This window comes from Dermacentor albipictus, chromosome 1, assembly GCF_038994185.2.
Source record: "Dermacentor albipictus isolate Rhodes 1998 colony chromosome 1, USDA_Dalb.pri_finalv2, whole genome shotgun sequence".
NCBI lineage: Eukaryota > Metazoa > Arthropoda > Arachnida > Ixodida > Ixodidae > Dermacentor > Dermacentor albipictus.
In genome coordinates this window covers 493,182,848-493,210,422 of record NC_091821.1, presented here as the reverse complement: position 1 = coordinate 493,210,422, position 27,575 = coordinate 493,182,848, and the positions used below count along the sequence as shown (strand labels likewise).

The following is a 27,575-nucleotide window of genomic DNA, read 5'->3' as shown; positions in this document are numbered from 1 at the left end:
ACATTCAAAGCTCTCTGAAAGCTTGCTCGAAGGTGGGAATCAAGGTGCGAAGGGCCACTGAGCCCCAGACCGACGTCATCAGCGTAGAAAACTATTCATGTTGGGAAGTGATATTCTGATGACAAATAGCTTGGAAGCCCAGAAAGAACGCAGTTAGAAAGAACAGGCGATAAAAACACTGCCATGCGGGACATCACGCACTGCATTGCAAGATATGCTTATTGCTCCTCCAAGCGCACTTCCGTTCAGCACTGTGATAGAAAATTTGGAGGACGCTTAAGCTTGGCCTTTAAGCGTGGAAAGCGAAAGCATTCAAAGATCCCTACTGCTTCCCACGCTTCGCGGCAACTGCAGCTTATGGAACCGTAATGTCTACCGGGAAACGCTGGCGGCGAACGCTGTGCACGAAGGTGAGCTCTCTGGCAGGAACGCGGCGTGTTGCGTGGGCCAATCCCGGAGGTAGTCACAGTGGCGCCAAAAATTACATCATTTTGAAATTTATGTAATTATTTAGCTATTTAATTTCAGTCCGCGAAGATTAAGCATAAAAGGCATGCGCTATCGGTGTTTTGTTTCGTGACATTTGTTTGTGGGCTGTCTTCCTCAAAATTGCGAGGAATAACTTTCCCAAGAATGTAAGACAACGTATGAGCAACTTAGTAATATTATAGTGCGGAAATATAAACCGTATATACCACATATCATATAGCAAGGCGTGGCCTATAGATGTAACCAAATATACGCGGCAATTTTCTCTCGTAGGACGCCAACGCCGGCAACGACGCCCACAGCGGATCATCTGCGCCACGGGGCCCTTTATGCTCTCGCGTAAAAGGTGCGCACAAATAGACGCAGAAGGCTCGATATTCCAGCATTCGCAACAGGGAAAATGGATCTCGTTATAGCAAATAAGCGGAGTGCTAATATTTTAGAGGAAATTAAAGCAATGATACAAGGTCTGCGGTGCTGTTTAGGGCTGACCGACTGCGAAAAAAGCCGCTCATGACATCAGGAATGAACGTCAGTTCCTGCAGCCTGGCATCAAGATGACACACTACCATATTTCCGTAAGCTCGATAACATATACAGGGTGTTTTTTTAGCTGCACACAATGTTTTAAAGATTGCACATGGCAGATAGCACAAGCCTAACCGTTGATATAAATTATTCGACGACGCGCCCATTACTTCTACGAGAGCTCAAAATGTTCAATTGAATAATTAAAGCAATATTGCTAATTAATTTTCTAATTATTTACGTTACGCAGTAAATTTCAACCCAGAAATTATAGATGCTGAGTTCGTACGGCGTATCCGCTTGGAACGAATTTTCTAGACAGCAGCAGGTCCCAGATATTAGTTTTCAAACAGTCAGTCCAAATGCATTGCTGTTCCCGTTGATTTTGCGCTTCAACGCATACAACAGCGGTTTCTTAAAGAAGTACAACCATTCACACGCATCCATACAAGAGTCAGGCGGAAAGCAGCCCGACTGAGGCTGTACATCAGAGGCAATCGAATTCGTCGTGCAGCTAGTGTTCGTTACCTGGGCGTCACCCCCGACACCTAGCTACTGTGGCGACAATGGTTGAAAGTATTGCGGCTGCATCAGTGAAAAGAGTCAACGGACGTCGTCGCACGGTAGGTGTACGTAAGGGACACAATGTCTGTCCATGCTTAAACAGAACGCTACACTGATTACACTCCGCATTCTCTATCAACTACCGCTAATATCGCAATGATCGAGTCGATTCGAGCGCTTGGAGATGCAGTACGTAGAAACGGAATTCGCATGGCGATGGCAGTTCCTCGGCCGACCTCAAACAAGAAGGTTAGGTTAGGATGAAGCAGAGTCTCTTGTACCTAGTAGCCCCGGACAGAGGGCCGGAATTAAAAAAAAATGTTTCTCTCCCTCTCTCTCTTGTAATCTATCTTTTGGCAGCTCAGGCCTTGCTGACGACATTATTAGGGCTGGTCGAGTCTGCCGCAGGCACTGCGCTTCTCCGGCGGCTAAGAAAAAGAACTAAGAATGGCGTGGGCACGGCGCAAGCACCACGAACCATGCGTTTACTTCTCGTACAGGCTTTGCTCTCGTCAATCAACGGAGCATGCTCGGTGGCACTGGCCTCTCCGCTACCAGACAAAGCAATATCAATCTGCTCAACGAAAATCGCAGGAAGCGACGCTATCGTCCTATATTAACCAATGCTACTCTCGTCATCTAGGGGCTTCACAACGTCATCAATGAGCCCTATAAAAGAGCCGCCGTTCATCGACTACACCAGTGGGCATGGCGCAAGCGCCACGAATGCACCATTCACCAGGTGTCTATTTCTAGTACAGGCTTTGCTGTCGTCAAACAGAGCCTGCTTGGTAGCCCTGGTCCCGCCGTTACCAGTTGCGGCCTTATCAATCAGTGCAACTAAGATCACAGGAAGCAACGTGATGGATATCGTGATGGATAAGCCAAGGGTACTCTCGTCGTCAAGGGGCTTCACCACGTCATCCAGGAGCCCTATAAAACAACCGCCGCTGGTCGACTGCACCAGAGGGCATGGCGCAAGCAGCACGAACGCATCGTTCACCATGCGCCTACTACTTCTCGTACAGGAATTGCTCTCGTCATAGAGTTTGTCGCTGTATTTCCTAGAGGGAAATCTGGCGCTGCTGCACTGTGGTATGCATGGTAATGCCGGTATATTGTCACTTCGGATTGGCATCGTTCTCGAAGAGCCAGGCAAGCACTATTCCGTCTATCACAATTATTAATTTTCTACTAAAACAACACGTAAAAAGCTATTTGAGCTTTATTATTACGAAAAAAACATCTTTTGTTTAACTATGAGAACCTGTTATTGCGTGTACAATTATATTAAACGTAAAAAGTATCAGCGGGCCACTAAATTAAGTTGGAGGACAGGCGACAAGATTCGTGCGCACTTTGGAACAATTTGTAGTCTGTTCTTGCTTTTCTTCGCTTGGTTATGCATTGTAAGTGAGTAAACATCACTGGAAGATTTAATATACGTGAATGAGAATATTTTATGAAGATTTTAATTTAAGCACGCGTTATTTGTGTAACCATATCCACGTTTTAGAAAAAGCCTCTTACAACACCAGCCAACACAAGCCTCGCAGACACATGAACCGTCATTCCCATGACGGCACAGCACCCGTTAGGAAACTCCTATAGATGGTGGCACTAGATTTCCCTCTAGGTGTTATGGTGAGAAACTCTATGGCTCTGGTAAATCAACGGAGCCTGCTCTGTGGCGCCGGTCTCGCTACTACCGGTTAAAGCAGCATCAATCAGAGAAACGAAGATCACAGGAAGCGATGCTATCGTCCTGGATAAACCAATGCTATTCTCGTCACGAAGGGGCTTCGCCACTTTAGCAATGAGCCCTATAAAAGAACAACTGTAGATCGACTGTACTAGTGGGCACGGCTCAAGCACCATGAACACATCATTTACCATGCGTCTACTTCTCCTCGTGCAGGTTCTGCTCGCGTCAAGCAATGGAGCCTGCTCGGTGGCGCTTGTCCCACCGCTGCAAGTTAGAGCAGTATGAATCAGCACAACGAATGTCACAAGAAACCACGCTATTGTTCTTCCAGGAGTGGCGTCTGCGTCAGCAGGCGTTTAGTGCTTTGCGACGCCACGTACCCGAGCACATCGGGGTTGGACCCTCCCGCGTGTAGCCGTGCGTGGCTTAGCCGTGTCCGGGGAAAGGGGGAACCTTGGTGTTGAGCCGATACCGGGTGTTCGGACCTTTATTAACCTGCAGTGGAGGCTCACAAGCTTCTATGGCCTCTGCTTTACGTAGACGGCACACCCGGACTGACCCATCCGAGGGAAATCGGCTGTGGCCTTTTCTTCTCTCTCTCGTGAAATCTTCGTCTTTCTCTCTCACTTTTCGACCTTTCCTGTTGTTTTCTCTGTTCCGTTTACTTCCTTTCTCCTTGGCGGCAAGGGTTAACCTGGTGTGGCTATCCTACCTTGGGTACACATATTTGGTTGTAGTGACTAGTGACGGGGTACGGCTGGCGTCGTGCAGGCTTGTACAAAACCTCTGCCTTGGCCCCTCGTTGGGCTCCGTGGTGGGCGGTCGGCCCTGTTGCCGAACAAATATATCTTCTTATGGCAGAGCAACGTTTTGTCGTCTATAATCGGCGTCTGAAAAGATGCCGCGCCGAAGCACCGTTCCAGTTCTCTTTTGAGAACAATGCCCCGTCATTTGTCAAGTACTCTGTAGTCCATAATGAAAACAACATATCAGTAAGAAAGCTCTCCTCATTCCTGGAGGCCAAGCACCTGAAAGACAACATCGGACCGACATACAAAGCCTCAGAAATGTCTAGCGGGGACCTCCACCTAGAACTACATGACAAAGATCAAGCGCTAAAGCTGTAGTAACTTACTACCATTGGCGACGCGACAGTTACAATTTCATCACACAGTGCATGAAATACAAGCCAGGGTGTAATATTAGAAGAAGACTTTATTGGCCTGAGCGATGAGGAACAGCTGAAAGGTTTCCATGAGCAAAATGTTACCAAAGAACAAAAAAATTCTCATCCGCAAAAGTGACCGAGAAATCCAGACAGAACATGTTATACTTACCTTTGGAACAAGTGGCCACGGGATAGCGGCAACCATGCAGTCGCCGCTAAAACCTTTTTGCTTCTTCATGCAGTTCATCGTGCTCCTTGGAGTATGGCTGTATCCCTCGACCTGCGCATGTGCGGTTTCACCAGTGCTCATTTAAAATGACTCACCGACGCCGTTGCCAGTCCTGCTATCTGACGCAAGTCAAGATCTTTGGTGCCAGCAAGTAATCCAGGGCGCCATCTTCATACCTTTGCACAAGGATTCACAGCCGCCTGGAGCGACATCTCCCTTCTGGCTCTACTTAAGCACCTGCCTTCGTCCGACCACTTTCAGTGGGTACGGGATAGCGGCAACCATGCAGTCGCCGCTAAACCCTTTTTGCTTCTTCATGCAGTTCATCGTGCTCCTTGGAGTATGGCTGTATCCCTCGACCTGCGCATGTGCGGTTTCACCACTGTTCATCTATAATGACTCACCGACACCATTGCCAGTCCTGCTATCTGACGCAAGTCAAGATCTTTGGTGCCAGCAAGTAATCCAGGGCGCCATCTTCATACCTTTGCACAAGGATTCACAGCCGCCTGGAGCGACATCTCCCTTCTGGCTCTACTTAAGCACCTGCCTTCGTCCGACCACTTTCAGTGGGTACGGGATAGCGGCAACCATGCAGTCGCCGCTAAACCCTTTTTGCTTCTTCATGCAGTTCATCGTGCTCCTTGGAGTATGGCTGTATCCCTCGACCTGCGCATGTGCGGTTTCACCACTGTTCATCTATAATGACTTACCGACACCATTGCCAGTCCTGCTATCTGACGCAAGTCAAGATCTTTGGTGCCAGCAAGTAATCCAGGGCGCCATCTTCATACCTTTCCACACGGATTCACAGTCGCCTGGAGCGACATCTCCCTTCTGGCTCTACTTAAGCAGCTGCCTTCGTCCGACCACTTTCAGTAGGCACGGGATAGCGGCAACCATGCAGTCGCCGCTAAACCCTTTTTGCTTCTTCATGCAGGTCTGTGAAGCTCCGTCTCTTTACTCTAAACGTACGAGTAACGTCTGTCTGCTGCTTCTCCCGTGCCCAAGTGTATTCTTTGCCTCACTCTGTGAATGTGCGTTTGTTGCAAGGCTACTCATCCTATCTGGTGATGTTGAACTTAATCCGGGACCCGCAACTGACGCGCAGTACAAAGAACTTCTTGCAGCCATTTCTGCCCTTTCAGCAAAAATAGATTCACTACACACAGAGGTAATGAGTGGTCTCGCCGAATTAAAGGAAAAGCAAGCTCAATTAACTAATCAAGTGTCCGATTTAACCACTAGATTAACGACAGTTGAATCGCTTGTTGAATCACTTGAGCTTAACGCGTCGTCAGCTGACATACCTGCAGTTGTAGCTCACGCCGTTAAAACTGAAAATGCCTCCCTCCTGACACATATCGATGATCTAGAAGATCGCTCCCGCCGGGATAACTTAATATTTTATGGTTTTTCTGACACTCCGTCAGAAACATGGGCACAGTCCGAAAAATTGGTGTGTGAATTTTTGTCTCATCATCTTAAGTTTGAGGTCCCCGAGAATATGGTATGTAGAGCCCACCGACTTGGCTCGTATACTGCTAATAAGACTCGCCCGATTATAATGAAATTTTCTTGCTCAAAACTAAAGGATAAAATTCTAGCACTAAAATCTAATCTGAAATCCACCGGGGTATCTGTGGGCGAAGATTTCTGCCGAGCAACGCGCCAGTCTAGGAAAAAGCTGCTTGATTTTGCTAAGGCATCAGGACAGACATACTCAATACGGCTAAATAAGTTATTTTTGAACAAGAAGTGCTACGTTTACTGTTCTACCACTGACAATGTATGCGAAGTCAGCATGCCACATGCAGCACGCTCTTCTGTTCGGTCGCGTCAAGCTATCGAAGCAAATGGTTCGACATAGCTAGCACATGCAGAATCTAATAACACCATATCTGCTTTTTTCACTAACGTGCGAAGTCTACTAAATAAACGCGCTGCGGTGTCCTCGCTGATTGATTCATGCGCTGCTGACATAGTATGTCTCACTGAAACATGGCTCTCTGCTCGGATAAAAAATAGCGAAATTTTTGACTGTGAAAAACTGTATTCACGTTATCGCTGCGATCGTGGTGTGCGATCAGGTGGAGGTGTCTTGATTGCAGTTACTGAAACGCTCACTTCGAGCTCAGTTTCCATAGAAACACCACTTGAGCTTGTTTGCGTGCGCGTTGTACACGACAACAGAGATGTTATTTTTTGCACATGCTATCGCCCTCCTACTGCTTCGACATCATTTTGCGATGACCTTCACGACGCATTGAACAAATTAGTCGTCAGATACCCTAACGCGTCCCTTTTTCTTCTTGGTGACTTCAACTTTCCCGATATCATTTGGCGTAACGACACGGCAACGTCCCAGTCTTCTCAGAGTGCCCAGTTTATAAACACTTGTTTGGATTTCCACTTCACCCAGCTTGTACTGAAACCAACGCGCGTGTCTGCCTCTTCATCTAACATACTAGATCTGATTCTCACTACGAACCCTGACACAGTTTCCCCAATTCTTTACATAAAAGGCGTAAGTGATGACCTTGCACTCACTTTTCATATCAACACACGGGCTCCTATTAAGAAAACTACGAAGGTGAACCGCGATTACAGCAAAGCCGACTTGCCTTCCATTACCGCTGAAATGGAAAATTTCGCAGCTTCTTACATCGCTAATTGCGATCAGCGCTGTGTTGAAGAAAACTGGTGCATTTTCAAAAATAAATTGTTGTCATTAATCGAACGTTTCGTACCGCAAAGAACAGTCGCTTGCAAGCCACGGTCCCCTTGGTTCAACCCCTTTTTGAAGCGACTACGTAACAAAAAAAAAAGCGGTTGTTTCGTCGCGCAAAAGCTTCATGCAGTGACGTTGCTTGGTCCGCTTACTACCTCACTGAAAGTGACTACAACAGAGCCGCCGCTAGTGCGAAACAGCATTTTTATTCTGTTACCCTTCCGTCCATCTTGCACACTAATCCTCGTAAATTCTGGACCATAGTTAACGGTACTCCAAGCAAAATAATCCAATTAACATACCCAAATGATCAACCTGCTGCTCCTGAAGAATGCTGTAATGTATTTAATGATGTGTTCTCTTCACATGTTACCACAATGCCACGTGGATTACCGCTTGTATGCAATACTGGTTTTTCGCCCATGGATCCAATCTCTATTGACTGGGTTGGTGTTAGCTGTCTAATAAACAATCAAAAAACGTCCTCCTCTGCCGGCCCAGACTGCCTGAACTCAAAAATTTTGAAGTGTACTAATGTATTTTCTGCTGTTATTTTGTCGCACATTTTCACTCAGTCACTACAGCAGTCTGTTCTTCCACACGACTGGTGCGTGGGAAAGGTGATTCCAGTTCATAAATCAGGTAACACACACTTACCCAGCAATTACAGGCCTATCTCACTAACAAGCATTTCATGTAAAATTCTTGAGCATATAATATGTTCACATTTGGCTGAGTTTTTAGAATCAAACTCCTTTTTCAACCCCTGTCAACATGGTTTCCGTAAGTTCTTTTCCTGTGAAACACAGCTCTTAACATTTACTAATGATCTCTTTGCAATTTCTGATCTAGGTACCGACATTGACTGTGTATTTCTTGATTTTGCCAAGGCCTTTGACTCTGTGACCCATGATTTACTTCTGCTTAAGCTGTCTCAACTTAACTTGGACGCAAATGTACTCGAGTGGATAAAAACTTTCTTTCTAACAGGACGCAGTTTGTAAACACTAATAACTGTAATTCTCGGTTTTCTAACGTACCAGCAGGTGTTCCTCAAGGGTCAGTCCTGGGTCCACTTCTCTTTCTAATCTATATTAACGATCTTCCGAACTGCGTTCTTTCCTCTTCCATAAAGCTTTTCGCGGATGACTGTGTTCTTTATCGTAAAATTACTAATCCTACAGATTCCCAAGAGCTACAGGACGACCTTAACCGCGTAATTGAGTGGTGGTCTAATTGGTGCATGCAACTAAATTAAAATAAATGCAAGGCCATGCGTATATCTCGTAACACTGCCACGCACACCTACTTTATTAATGGTGCACCTGTGACGTCAGTTAGCTCTTACAAGTATCTCGGCCTTCACATATCAAATAACCTTTCTTGGCACTCGCATATTGACTATGTTACTAAAAACGCTAATAGCATGCTTGGTTACTTACGCCGTAATTTTAGCTCTGCCCCTTCTTCCCTGAAGCTAACTCTTTATAAAACTTTATTTCGCTCCAAATTGGAGTATGCTTCAGCCATTTGGGATCCGACTCAGTCTTTCTTAGTTTCTACTCTTGAAAGTATTCAAAACCGCAGTGCACGCTTTATATTATCTAATTATTCTCGCTATAAAAGTATTTGTTCAATGAAACGAACTCTTAACTTACCTGATCTTTCATCACGCCGCAAATCTTCCCGCCTCTCCCTTTTTCACAAAGTTTTTCACTTGAACCCCCTTTTAATAGAGACCCTTCTTGCCCCTCCGTCTTATATTTCTGCCCGCACTGACCGCAGCCTTAAAATCGGGGTCCCATTGTGCCGTACTAACCGGTACAGTGACTCATTCATCCCCAGGACAAGCACGGACTGGAATCGCCTTCCCGCCTCAATCGCACTCATCACCGACCCTACTAACTTCAAAACCGGCGTTCAGAATGCCTTTTGTTAATATTTTCTGTAAATTTTTTGTTAATTTTTTGTTAATACTTGTTTGTATTTTTTACTGCATTACTTCTTGTTTTGACTCCACTCCTTTCTGTAACGCTTTCGGGCCTTGAAAGTACGTGAAATAAATAAATATAGTGTAATGCCTACTTGGCTGGGGGCAGGGTGCGTAAAAGTAAACGTCAGACCATATATCCCGAACCCCGGACGATGTTTCAAGTGCCGAAGGTTCGAACATGATTCACATGCATGCCGAGGCTAAACAAAATGTGTTACATGCCGCTTATGATCACCAATCTGGCAACTGCACTTTTTCCCCACATTGCATTAACTGCAAAGGAGACCATTCAGCTAACTCGTGGTCTTGCCCTTGCTGGAAAAAAGAAAAAGAAGTAATTGCACTAACCGTGAAAGAAAAATCTTCTTCTTTGAACCGAGGACGCGACTGTCGTTCCTTTTGCGACGTAGTTATGCCGATGTGACGAAGGTGGGGCAGCGTCACAGAGGCCTCAGGAGTCCTCCGAGCCCACGCACAGTAGTCCCGTAGTGACCTGTCCCGCCCCTGCGGTGGAAGCAGCCGGTGCTTCTCCATCCTCTTCGAAGGACCTGCAGTCACCAGTTCCGCAAGGCCCTAAAATTAAACCACCCCCAAGGCCCGAGACACGTGTTTAGGCGCCAAACTATCTGTACTCCAGCGCTTCAGAGAGAGCGATGGAGGTCGACCCAAGGACCCCGGTGTCATAGACACCGAAGGACAAGTGCTTTCTCGAGCGCGGAAAGAGGGACAAAGTACTATAACCCCTCTAAATAAGAAACCGATAACCGAAATCTTATCGCTCCTTTGAATCAGCTTTCTTTAGATCTATCTCACCTAACATCTCTCTTATGACTTATTCCCTCGTAATGCTATTCTTTACCTTTCGATTTAATAATGGCTTTTATTATCCATTGGAATTTTAGAGGTCTCTTACCTAACTTAGGTGACACCAAATACCTGTTATTTAACTACTCTCCTGTGGCCTTATGCTTGCAGGAAACAAGCCTAGGCGAAAAACAGCAAAATATTTTTAAAGGTTTTGCTCTTGTACGGCGCGACCGTACTCAGACGAACCGGCTTTCGGGAGGTGTAGCCATCGTTCTGCAGGGCGGTATTGCAGCTAGAAAAGTTCCCATTACCAGTCACATAGAAGCCATTGCTGTCAGCGTTAGAGCTCACAAAACTATCATCATTTGTTCACTGTATATTCCACCCCACACACATTTTACTGCTAAAGACATAAAAAAATTAACAGGACAATTACCGGAGCCATTTCTTTTAGTAAGGGATTTTAGTGCTCACTCTACTCTTTGGGGTAGTATCAAAACTGACGAAAGAGGGCAGCTGGTTACAGATTTTATTCTGCCAAATGATATCTGCCTTTTAAATTCAGGTGCGCGAACCTACTTTTCACCGACTTCCCGAAATTTTAGTTGTGTAGATTTAGCTTGTTGCTCACCATCTTTTTGATGATCTTTAATGGGAAGCCCTCGACACGTCATATGGTAGTGATCGCTTGCCTGCAGTCATCACACCTTTTTAATCACCACCAACCTTAGTCACTAGGCCACGCCGGTGGAAATCACAGCTCGCTGACTGGCTGGTTTTTATGGAGAGCGCGAAACTGGAAGTTGTCTTTTCGCCAGAACTAAGCATTGACGAACTTAACAAAAAATCACTGAGGTCATAATATCAGCGGTAGAAACGACAATATCCCAGTCATCCCGTATGTGCGCAAAAAGGTGAAACCCTGGTGGACAAACGAGTGTACTGAAGCCAAAAAAGAACCAAATAAGGCCTGGGGAATCCTACGGAGGTACCCCACTTATAGCAACCTTTTAAATTTCAAACAGGGCAAAGCCAAAGCACGATTCATTAGAAAAAAGGCGGAGAAATTGTCATGCGAAAATTAGATATCTTCAATCAATAGTACAGTCAAATCAAAACGAATATGGAACCAGGTGAGGAAATTTAGAGGAAAGTACACATCATACACACTATCACTAGTTACATGTCCAGGCACGCAAACAACACTACAGGACCAGGCCAACTTATTAGGCGAACACTTTTACAACAAATCCAGCTCAGCAGATTACCCAAATGCATTCTTAAAATATAATGCGTCGGCGGAGAAACAGACTCTTTATAAAAACGTCCTCACAATGCAAGAATTGAACAGAGTTCTCTCTGCCGGTAAAAAAAAAATGGCAACAGGTCTTGACCATGTCGACTCCACAATGCTGGCCCACTTATTGCAAGTATCAGCAGAAAGAGAGAGAGAAACGTTCATTAAACGAAACAGCGTCCCGAGCGAGGCTGGGTATCACCCTAAGGTGGGAAGGCTCCTTAGTCCAAGAACCGTCTGGCTTCGACTGCCCTCTAGCTCTGGCGACGAGTTGTCGTTGGTCTTCCAGGTCCCCGAGGGTTAGCTTGGCCTCTGTTGTGCCATTACCACAAGCCCGGATTCTGAATCTGCAAGATGCAGAATTTATCCTGCGAGCGCCCAAATTCTCCCTTGACAAGTCAAGATGCTGAGCCGTCAGGCAGCGGTGTCCTGCGGAAAAGCATTGGCGGGCAGCATGTTCAAACGTGTCAGCAAGTGCCAGACAGCCCGGCGCCGCACCTCCTTTTGCCTGGAGGTCACCGCGCGCGCGAACTTTGAACCGTGTGGCCAGCGCGGTCGCTGGTTGGACCTCTCGGACGACCGTCGAGTGCTGACTTTGTATTGGGCCGTTTGAGTGACAATGGTTCTCGGGGAGTATAAAGCCGCGAGGCGGTCGCCTCGAAAACCGGATCCGCCGACCCACCGGGAGCACAGTGCCGCTCTCGACTGGGGTGAGATGTGTCACGCGCTTTCGCCGGACGTCGCCGTGCGGGAACAGTCGCGTTTGCTGTGAGATCTCGGCCCTATTGCCGACCCGTTCATGTCCTGTATAATGACCTGTATATAGTGTATAAAGTCCCTTTTGTTATTCTCATCGACGCCTGGCTCGGAGTCTTCGCTACCAACGCTCTGTCACGAAACGGGTGACGAGCGCTACGGGACCACAAAGTCGTAATAGTGGTGCAGCGGTGCAAGGTCGTAACACCTCCCACGTTTCGAATAATTCGTTTGCTTCTATTGCTCGTTTTGCGTGCGTTTCTGGTTGCATTTCGCTGCCTTCCTGCCACGGGCATTCCAGGAGCAAGTGTGCCAGAGTGTCGGGTACGTTGCAAAGTGGACAGAGGGAGCTGTGGAGCGTCGGGTAGAGGCGATGCATTTTCGTTCCGTGCGTGTACGTATTACTTTGCAGGCGTCTAAGGATCAGGCTTTCTTGAGCTGGCTCACCAGCCGCGAGCTAGAGGCTCCAAGAGCTCTAATAGCGCACGCGGGCGAGGCAGCCCGGCTCAGTGGAGCCCTGGACTAGGGGCCCATCCATGGCTAAAGAGGACCCAAGCTTCATGAATGAAGACTTCAGCCTCGACCCGATAAAATCTTAAAAGAGTCAATAAAGTTTTCCATTCCATTCCATTCTCTGTCAAGTTTAAGGTGCGGTGGAGGGTACACTCAACACTCGAGCCTGTAATGTTGCAATATGGCCGAATAGTTGGTGGGTACGGCCTCCGCCTCTTCTGTCACGGGTCGGAGAACGCGTGGAGAGAGGGGAGCCCGGCTGACGTGCTCGCGGGAAGCGGCGTGGGCTGTTTCGTTCTCCTCTAGTGCCTCGTGTCCGGGTACCCACATTACGCAGGTGTACGGGAGCGGAGTGCTTCGTCTTTTTAGTATCTTGAGAGCATCGGCCGAGATGCGGCCCCTCAAGAAGTTTCTGCAGGCGGCCTGAGAGTCGGTGAATATAACCGCTGCGTCTGTGCATATGGTGGTGGCGAGAGCGATTGCCGCTTCTTCAGCCGTTTCCGGGTTGCATGCCTTGATGGTTGCCGATGCTGGCTCGGAGTCTTGGGAGTCTACGACGCTCACAGCGTACGCGTTTCGATACGGATACTTGGCCGCGTTGGTGTAGTGAGCATTCGGGTCATGCTTGAAACTTCGTTTGATGGCGTTGGCTCTAGCCTGTCTTCTACACTTGTGATATATGGGATGCATGTTGCGGGGGACTCGTGCGATGCAAATGCACTCTCGAGCGTCCGGTGGTATTCGCTTTTTCTTGTCCGTGTCTGCGACATGCGTCTCGGTGTAGTTTAGGTGTCGGAGTAGTGATCTCCCTGTGGGCGTAAGCATCAGTAGAAACACTTCTTAAATTTTTCAACAAGATATGCGAATCCGGAGTAATGCCTACAGATTGAGAAAATGCACTAGTAGTGTCTTTGTTGAAATCAGGTAAACCCGCAACATCCCCAAGAAGCTACAGACCCATTGCAGTTGTCTAGCCAACTCCTACGAGGGTACCTAAACATAACGACTACCACTCATCCTTGAATCAAGAAGCCTAAGAGACATGCGCCAGTGTGGATACAGACAAGGCTGCTCGACAACTGACGACCTCGTACGACTAGACCACAAAATACGTAATGTGTGTCTACACGAACAACGCAGTCTCGTAGTTACTTCCATTTACAAAAAGCATATGATACCAGGTGGCGGCATGGAACTTTGAGAGACCTGGCTGACTTGGGAGTTCATGGCAGAATAACTGTCTATCTGATTTTATGGCAAATATAACATTTCAGGTGCGTCGCGGCACAATACGTTCATCCGCGTTTACACAGGAAAATGGCTTTCCACAGGGTTGCATTCTGAGCATGACACTCTTCATAGTCAAAATAAACTTGTTAAGATCACCCCATCCTCTGTTATGCGCTCAAAATATGTCGACGATTTGCAAGTGGCTTGCCATGCCTCAAGTCTACCCACTTGCGAAAGACAACTACAAATAATGATAAATAATCTCACACAATTGGCTGACAAAAACGGATTCCGTTTTTCAACACACAAAACTGTTACAGTTCTCTTTTCTCAGAAACGAGGGTTACACTGCAGTCCAGTTCTCACACTGGATGGTATAAGGCTGACGCTCAAAGAAGACTACAAATTTTTAGGCGTAACGTTTCATCCAAAACTGAATTCCTGGCCCACATTAACACAACTAAAATTAAAGCAAATAAACCAGTGAATATCCTCAAGGTTCTATCGCACAAGCCCTGGAGATCTGACCAAACATGTCTACTAAGTACATACCGGTCCCTTGTTGGTAACATCCTCGACTACGGTAGTGTAGTTTATACTGCAGCTAGGCAGCCCGACATTAGTGACTTGATCGAGTTCATCACCTCGGCCTGCAGCTGGCGAGCGGTGCCTACAGAACAGCGCCTGTCCAAAGTTTATACGTTTACTGCAATGAGCCTTCCTTACAGCACCGCAGAGCACTACTTACGTTTTGCTATGTACTGAGAATTCGGGCATCACCGCAACATACACGCTACAACATCGTAACACAGTGCAAATCACGGGTACACTACACAAATAAACCGAACATGATCTGGCCACTTATCTTACGACACGATGAATACTATCAGACTTATGACGTTCCTCATGAAGTCCTACAGGTTGCTGAAAGGCCACCAAGATTGCCCCCGTGGTGCAATTTTACGCAGCTATGTGATTGGACACTAAAACATCTAAAGAAAAAAGACATTCCGCAAGAACACATAATACAAGAGCTTCGAGCTATTCAAGAAAAATAAAACACTACACGGAATTTTACACTGACGGCTCTGAAACACAATAATACGTAGGTGTCAGGATCATAACGAAAAATTGGAAAAATAGCATTCGGATAAATAATTATTCTTCAGTCTTTAACACCGAAATTTCTGCAATATGGATGGCAGTCAAGAAAATTACTACCGACAAGCCGAAGAATGCCATTATTTATACCGATTCATTAAGTGCCCTGAGAGCTCCAAACTTCAACTACGAGTCTGAACCACTGCTTGGGGATATCGTAAACGGGATCTTTAATAAGAAATACGGAGAAACCATGCGAACCTGCTCGGTCCCAAGCCATGTTGGGGTACCAGGGAATGAAGGAGCAGATAGAAGCACCTCCATGGCAGCGCACAGAAGCATACCTCACATAACGATTCCATACAAAGACAATTTGCCAGGGATTAGTAAAGCCCTGGCATCAAAATGGCAATAAGAATGGAACTCCTGCATGAATGACCAGTTACATATGACTAAACCCCTGCTTGGCCAGTGGAAATCATGCAGTCACCAAGAATGGTTCTACGAGGGCACGTTACGTCGACTTCGGATTGGACACACGCTTCTAACACACAATTTTCTGTTAGAAAAAGGAAGTCCGCCAACTTGCGAGAAATGCCATGAATCGCTTACCGTGAACCACATCATTATGTCATGACCACATACTGAAACACAGAGGCGGAAACATTTCAACTATTTTGTATCACTTGCATATACCTTTACACACTGCCTTAATATTGGGCGGTGAGCCGCTAGTTCCATCCACTAACTTCGAGTATTTAGATGAAACTGGGTATTTACATCGACTTTAAGGTAGCGCAGCTATTGCTGCTTTAACATTGGATGTAACTGTCCTGTGACTCGCGTAGCGTGGCCTTAGTCGCTATTGCGCCATTAAACTCGAATGACCTAACTAACTAGCTATCGTCCTCGACAAACCGATACTACTCTCGCCACCTAGCGGTTTCACCACGTCATTCATGAGCCCAATTAAAGAACCGCCGTTGATCGACTGCACCGGTGGGCACGGCGCCAGTGCCCCGAACGCACCGTTCACCACGCGTCTACTTCTCGTACAGGCTTTGCTCTCGTCAATCAACAGAGCCTGCTCGATGGGGCTGGTCCCGCCGATGCCAGTTAAAGTAGTATCAATCAGCGCAACGAAGAATACAGGAAGCGGCGCTATTGCCCTGGATAACTCAATCCTACTCTCGTCACCAAGGGCTTCGCAACGTTATCAATGAGCCCCACAAAAGAATCGCCGTTGACCCACTGTACCAGTGGGTACGGTGCGAGCGCCAAGAATGCATCATTTACCTTGCGTCTCGTACAGGCTTTGCTCTCGTCAGTCAAAGAAATCTGCTAGGTGGCGTTGGTTGGTCGCCCCGCTACCACTTATAGCGTATCACTCAGCGCAACGAAGATCACAGCAAGCGACGCTATCGTCATGAATGAACCAATGCTACTCTCGTCACCAAGGGGCTTCACCACGTCATCAATGAGCACTATAAAAGAACCGCCGTTGATCGACTGCACCAGTGGGCACGGTGCAAGGGCCCCGAACGCACCGTTATCAATGTGTGTACTTCTTGTACACGGTTTTCTCCTGTCAATCAACGGAGCCTGTTCGGTATCGCTGTTCTCGCCGCTACGAGTTACAGAAGTATCAAGGAGCGCAATGAAAATCACAGGAAGCGGCGCTATTGTCATGGATAAACTAATGCTTCTCTCGTCAACAAGGAACTTCACCACGTCATCAATAAGCCCTGTGAAAGAACCACCGTTGACCGACTGCTCCAGAGGGCATGGCGAAAGCGCCACGAACAAATCGTTCACTATGCATCTACTTCTTCTCGTACAGGCTTTGCTCTCATCAGTCAAATGAATCTGCTGGGTGGCGCTGGTCACAACGCTACCAATTAAAGCAGTATCAATCAGCGCAACGAAGATCACAGGAAGTGATGCTATGTTCTTGAATAAATTAATGCCACTCTCGTCACCAAGGGCCTTCGCCACATTATCAATGAGCCCCATGACAGAACCGCCGTCGATCGACTGTACCAGTGGGCATGGCACAAGCGCCACGAACCCATCGTTCCCCATGTGTGTACTACTACTCGTACAAGCTTTGTTCTCGTCAATCAATGGAGCCATGCCCGGTGGCGCTTGTCCCGTCGTTACCAGTTAAGGCAGTATCAATCAGCGCCACGAACATTACATAAAGCCACGCTATCGTCCAGGATAAACCAATGCTACTCTCGTCAATATCGGGCTTCACCGGTTCATCAATAAGTCCAACAAAAAAAAACCTGTTCACAATTGTCAGGCATGCTTTGCATTAACTTCCTGGAAAAGATCTCATGATGAGCTCATGAGTGCTAACGAAGATCTCATGAGCGCAGTTCCACCTTAGAGGTGGAACTGCGCTAACCGCTACAGGCAATTTTGAAAATAACATCGTTTAAAATGTGACGGCGCTCAGACCATCAGGTTAGCGTATTAATACGAATACTATATCCAAATATCAAGTGAACCTTTGATATTAAGCCTTCAACTGTGCACTTCTCTCATATGTGCTAATGCTGTTGTGGGAAATTTTGTCTTCAACTTGGCATATTCCCTGAATGTGCTAAACCTTTAAAAAGTTATAACAGGGCATGAAAATTTGGCATCAGCCCAGTAGGCCCAACAAAGGAACGCGTTAAAATCAATAAGGTCTGTCTATCTATCTATCTATCTATCTATCTATCTATCTATCTATCTATCTATCTATCTATCTATCTATCTATCTATCTATCTATCTATCTATCTATCTATCTATCTATCTATCTATCTATCTATCTATCTATCTATCTATCTATCTATCTATCTATCTATCTATCTATCTATCTATCTATCTATCTATCTATCTATCTGTCAGTCTATCGATCCGTCTGTGTGTCTGTGTGTGCGTCTGTCTATCCGTCCGTCCGTCCGTCCGTGCATCAGTCTGTCTTTGTGCCAGGCCTGTTGCATGAAAATTTCCGTTAACTTTTGCCCGCGCCCTGACGTAGCCAGGGTCCGTGCTCCAATCTTAACCCTTCTAATTCAAGTACCTCGTGGTCACTAATTTGAAATAGCTATGACAAGGTATATAGAACGGTTAGCAGTGTTCTTGGGCTCGGGAACGTCGCGTATCGACGGTGAGTAGCAAAGCTCAGCTCTTTTACGCCGTAATGCTGACAGACAAATCCAGGCATTTGATATTTATTGCTGCTTTCGAAGGCACATGTAATAAATGCTTTACCTTCATTAAAGGCTGAGGTGAGAAAGTTTACAGGGTTTATTTGGGCACTTATAAGCCCACGCAGCTGTCCTACATTCCGCTTTCACAAACTCCCGAGCGCGAGGATCTCGACGCGCAGTCTTTTTCTCTGCCGCCATTCCTCAAGCGCGTGTGTTTTTTTTCTTCTACACAGCAAGTGCGGAGGCGCGCTGACACTGATGAGGTCTCTTCCTTTCGGAAGCGTGACACGGACCCCGCTTTAGCGGCCATAAAGACGGGCACTCGGAAAACGCGCGCGTGACCGCCTAGCGTGGGGAGTTATTTGCGTTCCGCTCAGAGTCGCTCTGAAACTCGCCGCTGAACACGGCTCTGCAAAAACAAGGCGCAGCAAAGGTGCTACTGAACTGAGCGCATCATGAGCGGCCGGGCGACGACTGTGTGCTTTCTGCTGCTGGTTGCAGGTAAGTGCGCTGCGCGGGCTCAAACACTGCCTGTTGCGGGGAACGTCAAAGAGAAACTCGGCGCCGACGTCGTCTTTTGGCTCAATTACCCGAACGTAACGACCCACGAACGCTGTTTGGCCAAAGGCAGCGCTTGTTACCCATGCCCCATTCTGAGTCGTGTTGTTTCACTCGCACTGTATACGGTGCGAACCACAGAAATAAGTTTTTGACACAGTTGTCTTTGAGCGCATCGTGACAATCATTTCAAAAGTAAACGCTCAGCCCTCAGTCTCAGGAAATTTCATAGCTGAACTGACATAGACTTGGAGAGCGCGAAAGGTAAATGCGAAGGTACATATATACCCGTCAGTTATAGAATAATTTGCACAAAGTCAGACTGTATATCTGGGCCCCGTATTTATATTTTAAGGGAAGCCAGTTTCACGCAGTCCCAGTTGCGAAAACAGCGATGCTGGGGGTCGTTTTCTCAAGCGCTAACTCGTGTTTAGACCAATTTTCATTAAAATCTTCATTAAAGGCTAGATTTGAGCTTCAGTTCAGGATCGAGCATTCTTCAGTTGTGTAAGATTGGGATCAAACCACAGTCTACGACACACCTTGCAGCTATGACCGCACTCACGGTCGTGGACTTCCCTCTAGAACCGTCCGTCGGCACCCTCCGTGAGAGCAATCGCTCTTCGTCGACGTCTCTGCTCCGCCTCCTACACTCGAAGTTGGGAGTTAGCTTGCGTATGGCGGGCGTTTGGCTCGGGGTGCCTCCTCTTGAAAGTGGGAGTTGGCTTCCCTCCGCTGGCGCTTTGCTTGCGTTTCTCGCTCTCGAAGCTCGCGATTTGCGCGAGTGCGCTGCCGCTCTCGTGCGAGCTCCCGCTGCCGCGCACACCGAACGGAATCCATGGGGCGAAAGGGCGCATGGCGGCGAAACACCTGCTCCTATACTTATCGCCTCCCAATCCTATGGCCCAGCTCGATGCCATAACGGATCGGTGCCGCTAACCTGCACCCCCCCCCCCCCCTGCGTGACGCCGGACGCCGGGCCGCGAAGGTTAGAGTTAGAATGGTTCCGCTGTTAAACTTTCTTACAAAGCAATTCGAAAGGGTAGTCGCATAGTTCGCAGTGAATCGCACTCTTAAATATATTATTAGCAAAGCCAACTGGCTACTTGCAAAAGGCAAATAAGAAGGAAAAGCGTTGCAAATTTTAAGCTTGTGTTGATTATCTTGAACTGAAATATTTGTTATGTGATACATTCTGCAATGTTATGACGGTATATGCGACTACGACGCTTACGTGGCTTTAATTATTTCTTTACTTCTAAGATATTTCGTTGCTGCCAGTATTAGTGGCAGAAGTGGGGGATACGTTAACCGCCAAAGCAGACATACACATGAAAATAATAAAATGCGAGTGAGAGGCACTGGCTTGAAGGCAGCAAAAATATGGGTAAAAGAAGGAGGTGGCTATAGAGTTGTAGCCAGCCATCCCCAGTGGAATAATAGGTGAGTTATTGGGACAAGGTCATAATAGGTGAGTTATTGATGTCCACAGCTGTGGTCTCAACTTCTCGGCTATGTCCGAGCAGAGTCAGGCCGATGAATAGTCTTACTCTATTAATGCCCAGTCAGGGGCTATTCGTATCCCGTCCAACTTGCGGAACGTAAACTATATATCGAACAAGAGTGAGACGCGGTTCGCAAATTAGGCAATCTGGTGGACCCTCTGCAGAGGCCTTCCCCTTCCTCAAGACATAATTCCAGTATCGCTACCGGAAAGCATAACTACATCCAAAACATTCGGCAAACACTACCTTACTTACGCTGTCTGGCTCACCTATGGGTTCACGCGTCTAGAAAGTTTTTATCGCCTCTTTAACTGCGCTCTGAGATGTATGAAATTTAGGATCGCGTGATTTCAACTAAAACAACATTGCCGTGTACACACCGAAAAGAAAATGGTACAGTTTTAGGTAACGTTGGTTTTCACAGGACCGAAAAAGTGGTCGCCTAAACCAGCCTACGCCCAAAAGAAGCCCATCAGCGACTCTAAGCGGATCTGCCTTGCAGATGCCAGGTCTCTACAGAATATTGGGTAGGGCGCTTGCCCCCCTCCCCTTTTTGTTGCGAAGCTTCACGTCACTCTGCTTTTACACGGCTAGGCATAGCATATTTTTGTGCTCCAAGCAAAGCTTAGGTCTCAGCTCGCTCGATAAGCTCTGCTCCTCAAAACGTACGACATCGACAATATCACCGGGAGAAGCATCAGCCCATCGACGCTTATATTCCTGCAACCCGTAGAGCACATGAATCCATTATGGCGGCCATGAACCACACCAGAGCTAGAGAAGAATAAAAATTATCGATGATCCAGGTAGTCAAAGAAGCCGCAGAATACTCAAGGCATCAGCGCGGTTGCTACTTTTAGCGGCATTCGCGGTCACAGATATGCACATGATGCACTGCGGTTTGCCTTTCTTCAAACTGCACGCTTACGTCCTGCAGACGGGCTACTATGCAGGGATGCAACAACTTACTACGCATGTGAGTGCCCTGCCTGGATCGTCTTACCACTCCACCATACTGGCTATTTTGTTGTCGTTGCCTCATTTCCAATTACGTTTATTATCTGCATTTTCCACTACAGCAGGAAGCGGCGTTAGTGCTTTCGTGCTTCCCTCAGTTAATTCATAGAGCGCGAAAACTATGACAAACTGGTCCGAGACATGCAGGCTAATTTCCGGGATCAAGAAATAACTGGAGACGGGCAAGCCATTCCTAGCGTGAAACAGGTAACCCCCCGTCTGTTGAAGTGACAGAATGAATGTCAAAGGAAGGAAAACTAGCAGCGGTAGATGCCTAGATCGTGTGATGAATAGAGTTGGTAAAAGAGGAGAAACACATTACAGGAGACAGGACGAATGATTTACACAAAAGAAAAGTCAGGACCCGGCAGGTGCCTCGCCACATGACACCCAATGCCATTGATTTAAATTTAGTACCTTCGCAGTTCTTGCACATGTGAAGGAATGGAAGATTGCAGCACAAGTAATTTGGATGCCACAGCCAAATACGTAGAAGAAACCGGTAGTGCTCCCTGACAAGCTTCAAATACTACGTGCAGGGTAATGGCATAGTGAGTTTAGGCAAATCGAATAAATCACTGGAAACATTGCAGAAAACCTGAAAAACCGGGACCATCTGTCATTTTCCGGGACAACAAGCGTAAATGCGGGAGATTATGCTGCAACAAGCTGCAAGCAGTTCGACAGATGCATGAAGCTAGTTGATGCAAACATCGGGCAATTTTTACAAATAGTGACATGTCTCAAAAATCCCAACTTTAGTGACGAGGAACGACACTTGAAGTGATAGAACAGGGTGAAATAAGACAGGGGTAACGGCAGATCACTGAAAGAGGATTTGGATTGTACTTCACGTACATTGGCAGGAAATGATGTTAAGAGAACCATTTGAGTGGCTGGTTGGCAAATATTGATGGCTTAATTAGGACCTTGTGTTGTAATGACGTTCCAGTGCCTAGAACCTCATGCAGGATATTTTGATCGACGGAAGGATGTCATAGCCGCTCAGGTCCGCTTAAGCGTGAGACAGGTTTTAGTTATAAGAATGCGTCCATAAAAAAGTCACAAGCTTGCGTGGCACACGCAGCACAGTCACATCGTAAGTTAGAGGAGCGGCTTTGTAACCAACCAACCTCCTTAGTAGCTTGACTTTCGGCACCACGCACTACAGGGTCCGCGCGGCGGAGTCTATTTCAGTCGTCTTTACGAGAACGATCTGAACTGTCCGCCCTGCGTCGACGGTGAACTGCGGCTTGTGCTGCTCTCTGCACAGTTGTCTGCTGAGCGCGAACGTGAACTGGTGTCAGCCGGGTGCGTAGCTTTACGATTCGTTTCTTCAGCAGCGGTTCGCAGCTTGCCAGGAGGCGCCATAGCGTGAACCGAAAAGCAAGAACAAGTACCCAGAGTACGTTTGTGCACATGTCACATTCCTTGACCCATGGCACGGTCGGTTGCTGTTAATGATGATGACGATAATGATGGTTTATTGGCACTCCTTTAGAAATGGCGTGGTGACAACTAGTCACCTAGCCTGCTTCAGTTAACCAGGTATGCTAAATTTTTTTTTTCATTCCAGTGATTTCGTAGACGTCTCCCATAATTTCTTTTTCTTGATGATAATGATGATGATGATGATGATGATGATGATGATGAACCTGTCATCGCTCGCGCCCATTAAGGGGTATAGGCCAAAAATCGGGCGGCAGGAGGTGGCTTGAGGAAATTCCTATTTGAAGACGATAAATTCAAAGTGAAACAAATACATAAAAGGAGATGATGCAACAACTAGAATAGTATGCCAGCGAGCAGTCAGCCTACGGTAAAGTGAATGTTAAAAGAGGCTACAGTGAAGGAGAAAATGTTCATAAAAAATTTAGAGAAACCGATGGAGGTGGAATGAATGCAGTTTGATATCTGTAATAAAGACACAATAATTAGAAGGGCAATCGTTTTGTTTCAGTTAAATAATCAAATAAAGCCGAACAAATGTCTCTAAGACAACAGCCTAGTGTCGAGGCACCAGATGATTATACTGGTGTACTTGTTGTTGTTGCCTCAAAACATGGCTCGTACCCACAGGGGGGATTGGCCACACTGGTTTGGTAGAAAAATGCATCTAATAAAATATCAAAATGAGGTAAAGGCATACATTCGAAACGAAGCACTAGGCAACAAAACGCTAACACAAATTTATAAGGGGCCTATAAATAAAGTTACGATAAAATGAAAATAATGTAAAGCGTCCGCCAGTCGGTGCCCTAGCAGCGAAACATTCCTGACGCTTGAATTAACAAGTGTACGGGAGAAATCATTGACCCTTGGCTTGTGCCTAATTGACAGGCGCCAAAGGAGAAGATGTTTGGTGCAGTAAGCATTAAGCCTAGCCTACTAGTTGGATATAAGAGGAACATATTGCGGAGGGTGGTGAAGCGGCGGCAAGAAAGAAAGCAATGGTCCATTGTATCTGGATCATTGCAAAAAGAGGAGAGGTTAGTGAAGGGCAAACCAGATCCATGGAGGCAAAAATTTAGGCGCGGAATTTTTCAATGGAAGCTTTTTAAGGTCACTTCGCATTGTCGTGAAAGGAATACGCTCGTGCTCCATAGGAAATTTAGGTGTCAGAAATCATCTGCGGAAAGTAAGGATGAATCACTACAATTTAAAAATAAAAGACGTTTAAATCTAGCTCTTGTTATAAAAGCGAAACCAGGAAAAAATATTCAAGACTGGCGAATTTAGCGATGAGGATGCAAGCGAGTCAGCTTATTAATTTAAAAAGATTCCGCTATGACCGGCGACCCAGACAAAGCGGGTTTCAGACAAATTGTTCTGGGCCAGCGTCGAAAATATACTCGGAAGGTGTGACTGATTATTAGAAGCTTAATGAGTAAAAGTCGAAAGTGTATCGGTAACAACTGTAACTTTAGATATGTGTAGACCCAACTTTCTCATGGGTAGAATTGCCAGGAATTCTGCAATAAATCTTGAGGTATAATCAACGAGGCGCAGAGCAAAAGACCAGTTAAGGTGACCCGAAAAGATGCCAACTCCGACCTTCTCTAAATGTTATGATGCATCCGTACAAATCACCTAGGGAGAGAGAAATTTACTCAGATGATCTTGAAGGAGACCTATTCTTCTATATTTATCTTCTATATCTTCTACATGCAGCACGCAACTGCTAAATGTCGGGACACCTGGTCGAAGATAACCCAACTGCAATGCAAACTTTGCACGTACCGACACTACGCGGCGCGTCACATCGCGTGACATGGCACAATAAGATTCTAATAATGATGATGATGATGATTTAATGACATTCCTTTTGAACAGGATTGGGACAACCAGTCACCTAGCGTGATTGATTTATTAAGGCGTGCTACACATGCTTTTCGTATTGTAGTGTCTAATAATATGGATCTGCGATAGAAAGTGTGCACGCAACGACGCTAGGCGGTGCTTATCTGACATCTCGTATCAAGTGGCCCACTACGATGCTAGTGAAGAGGACGATGGTGAGGAGGAGGATTTATTGGCACTTCCTTTGTAACACGGCTGTGGCAAGCAGTCACCTTGCATGCTTAAATTAATCAAGTAAGCCATACATGTTTTCATTAAAGCAGTACTTAGACATCTCATAAAATCGTGTTCTTCGTTTTCATGACAACTGTATCTACCTTGTACCACTACCTGTGGAACTGCTACATGGTGCGTGCGCCACGTGGTGTAATAATAAGCAAATGCCATGTAAGGGGCGCACGCATAGACGCTACGCCGCACGCATCTCGCATCACAAGTGGCAGTATACAATGCTAATGATAATGATGATGACGATTTATTGGGAATCCCCTTGAAACGTGGCCGGTCCCGACGTGGGACTAGCCGGGTGCGCGACGAGTTCGCGTCCTCGCCGGACCTGCAATAAAGTTTCTTCACTCACTCACTCACTCATAGTCACTTTGTGCTACACGGCGCGCCACCTGGTGTAATAATATGCAAACGCCACGCGACGCGCATGTTAGATCGCGTGTCTGCTCGCGTGCTAGGACACGCTTACATGGCATCTTTGTGCTGCCGGCTAGCAAGCGCTGGCGTGGCCTACTGGTAGAGTAGCTCACTTCGATGCAGCGGGCCCGGGTTCGATAGCGGCGGGAACTGGGTGTTCTCTTCTTCATTCCAGGCGATAGCTGCGACAGATGCCGGTGGCGGCGGTGGAGGACACCATTGCCAAACGAAACGGCTATTAGAATTACCTCACAACAGCTTACGCTGTAAAAAATCGCAGGGAATTCAGGCCGCAGTTGGTGAACAGATAAGTTCGACCAGCTCCGGGAGACAAGCATGGGGTTGTGTCCACGAGCATACAGCTTAAAACTGCCATAAAATAAATATTCATCATCATCAGCAGCAGCAGCAGCAGCAGCAGCAGCATCACTGCCGGACGAAGGTCTCTACCCGCGATCTCCAATTGCCTCTGTAATTACACTTTTAATGGGGCTTCCATATGCGCAACACCCTAAATGTGGATGCTGCGAACGTGGCTTTGCATTACCGGTCATTCGGCTGCAGCCAGAAATTCCGTCAGCCCAAATACCGTCAAAAAAGTACGCATGCTAGATTGCGTGTTTTTTCGTCTGGTCGAACTAGGAGCAAGAGGAGGTCCTCCTGTAGCCGTCCGTTATGGGACCTCCTGTGTTCTCTTATATGTAACACCATCAATGCGAAAAATAAAAAGCTCGTTCTGGCCCTGAAATGAAAAAAAAAACGTAATCGCTGAAGCATTCTGTACTTTAGACCCTTTATTTAACTTTGTGCAATTTTAAAAGGATCATAAATAATTCGTAGGCGCGTTCTTGAACAAGCGCACAAGGCGGATTCAAGCTCCAGAGCTTTACGTGGAATCCATTAATTGTAGCCACTACGCCCACAGCAGACACGTTGCGGCCCTTTGATTCTGATTGCGGTACACATAATGTGTCCTGAAGCTTACCAGATGTTTTCTCGCAACTTTAGCGCTGCCCACACCCAGAAAAGTTTGTGATAATTCTAAAGCTTGACGCAGATGTGGCAATATGGGTACCTATAATTGCGATTCATAATTCTTTGTAATTAGCAGTAGTAAAACGGAGTAGATACTCCGAGCAATAGTAAACGGAGTAGTAGTGTTGATATAAAAACCACCTTAACAGTTATAAATGCACTGCTGTGCAATAGTATCGTTTATTCTATGACCTATTATTTAAAAACTAGTTACTACTACAAGAAACTTCTTTCTATCATCAAACTACTCCATTTTATAAGAAACCTTGTATCAGATCACATCTTCCATAGCAGAAAATACGCTCGTTGCGCTTCAAACCTCCGCTTTGCCGCCTCGTATTCGCAACGACAGATTTCAACATCCGCGAACACTCTAATCGGTGTAACATAACTCTTTTTACAACGTGCACATAAACACCGCGCCTATCAAGTCAAACTTTACTGAGCATCCCACGGATATCTAGGGGCGCAGACAAAAAGCATGTGCAAAGGCTTGACCAGGGGCCTGCACCACCTACAGAAGACCTTACAGACATCATGCTTACAAATAGAAAAAACAACAACAAGAGGGTCTATACAAACAGCTCACAAATAAAAGTTTACACAATAATTATCCGCAATAAGACACATTAAAACCAAAAAAACATTTGGCCGCTTGACATGTGCAGCAACCTAATGTATACAAATAGGCGCTGTTAGATATGGCGCCGTTTCCTGAGGCTACTTCGAGTTCCCCAGACCACATCGGATGGCAGCACAGCTAATTGAGGAATGCAGAAGCAGGAAGCGCATTCCAGAGAAGCGGCCGAGCAAACAAGTTTGCGGCCGCCAGGTCGTGTGCCGCCGGGATTAGAAGGGGGGCTCGGACAATGGAGCATGAGCAGCCCTCCCCTTCTCCTCGTTCGAAGTGCATTGCCAGTCTGCGAGGCAAGACCGCAGCAAGCCGCCAGGTGTGACACCACGACACGGGCGCCTACCATTGGCTGAAAGTGGCGTCATCGGAGTGGACTCTCCCATTGGTCAAACATGACGTGACTTGCAGTGCTCTAAGGGTTTATAAGAAGCCTTCCAGAGAGACCTGAGGATTGTGGGACATGCCCTGATTCCCTGATTCACCTCTCTCGAACTTCTTGCCGCGGG

The 27,575-nt window shown here is 46.7% G+C and overlaps 1 long non-coding RNA gene across 1 annotated transcript in view; it reads left to right on the top strand.

Annotated features, from left to right (window-relative positions):
- The first annotated feature begins 18,633 nt into the window (after positions 1–18,633).
- LOC139054880 (uncharacterized) overlaps positions 18,634–27,575 on the top strand; it is a 38,055-nt gene continuing 29,113 nt past the window's right edge. Inside the window, exon 1 of the long non-coding RNA XR_011511578.1 lies at positions 18,634–18,816. This is a non-coding gene — a long non-coding RNA (uncharacterized lncRNA). The remainder of the gene's footprint in view (positions 18,817–27,575) is intronic.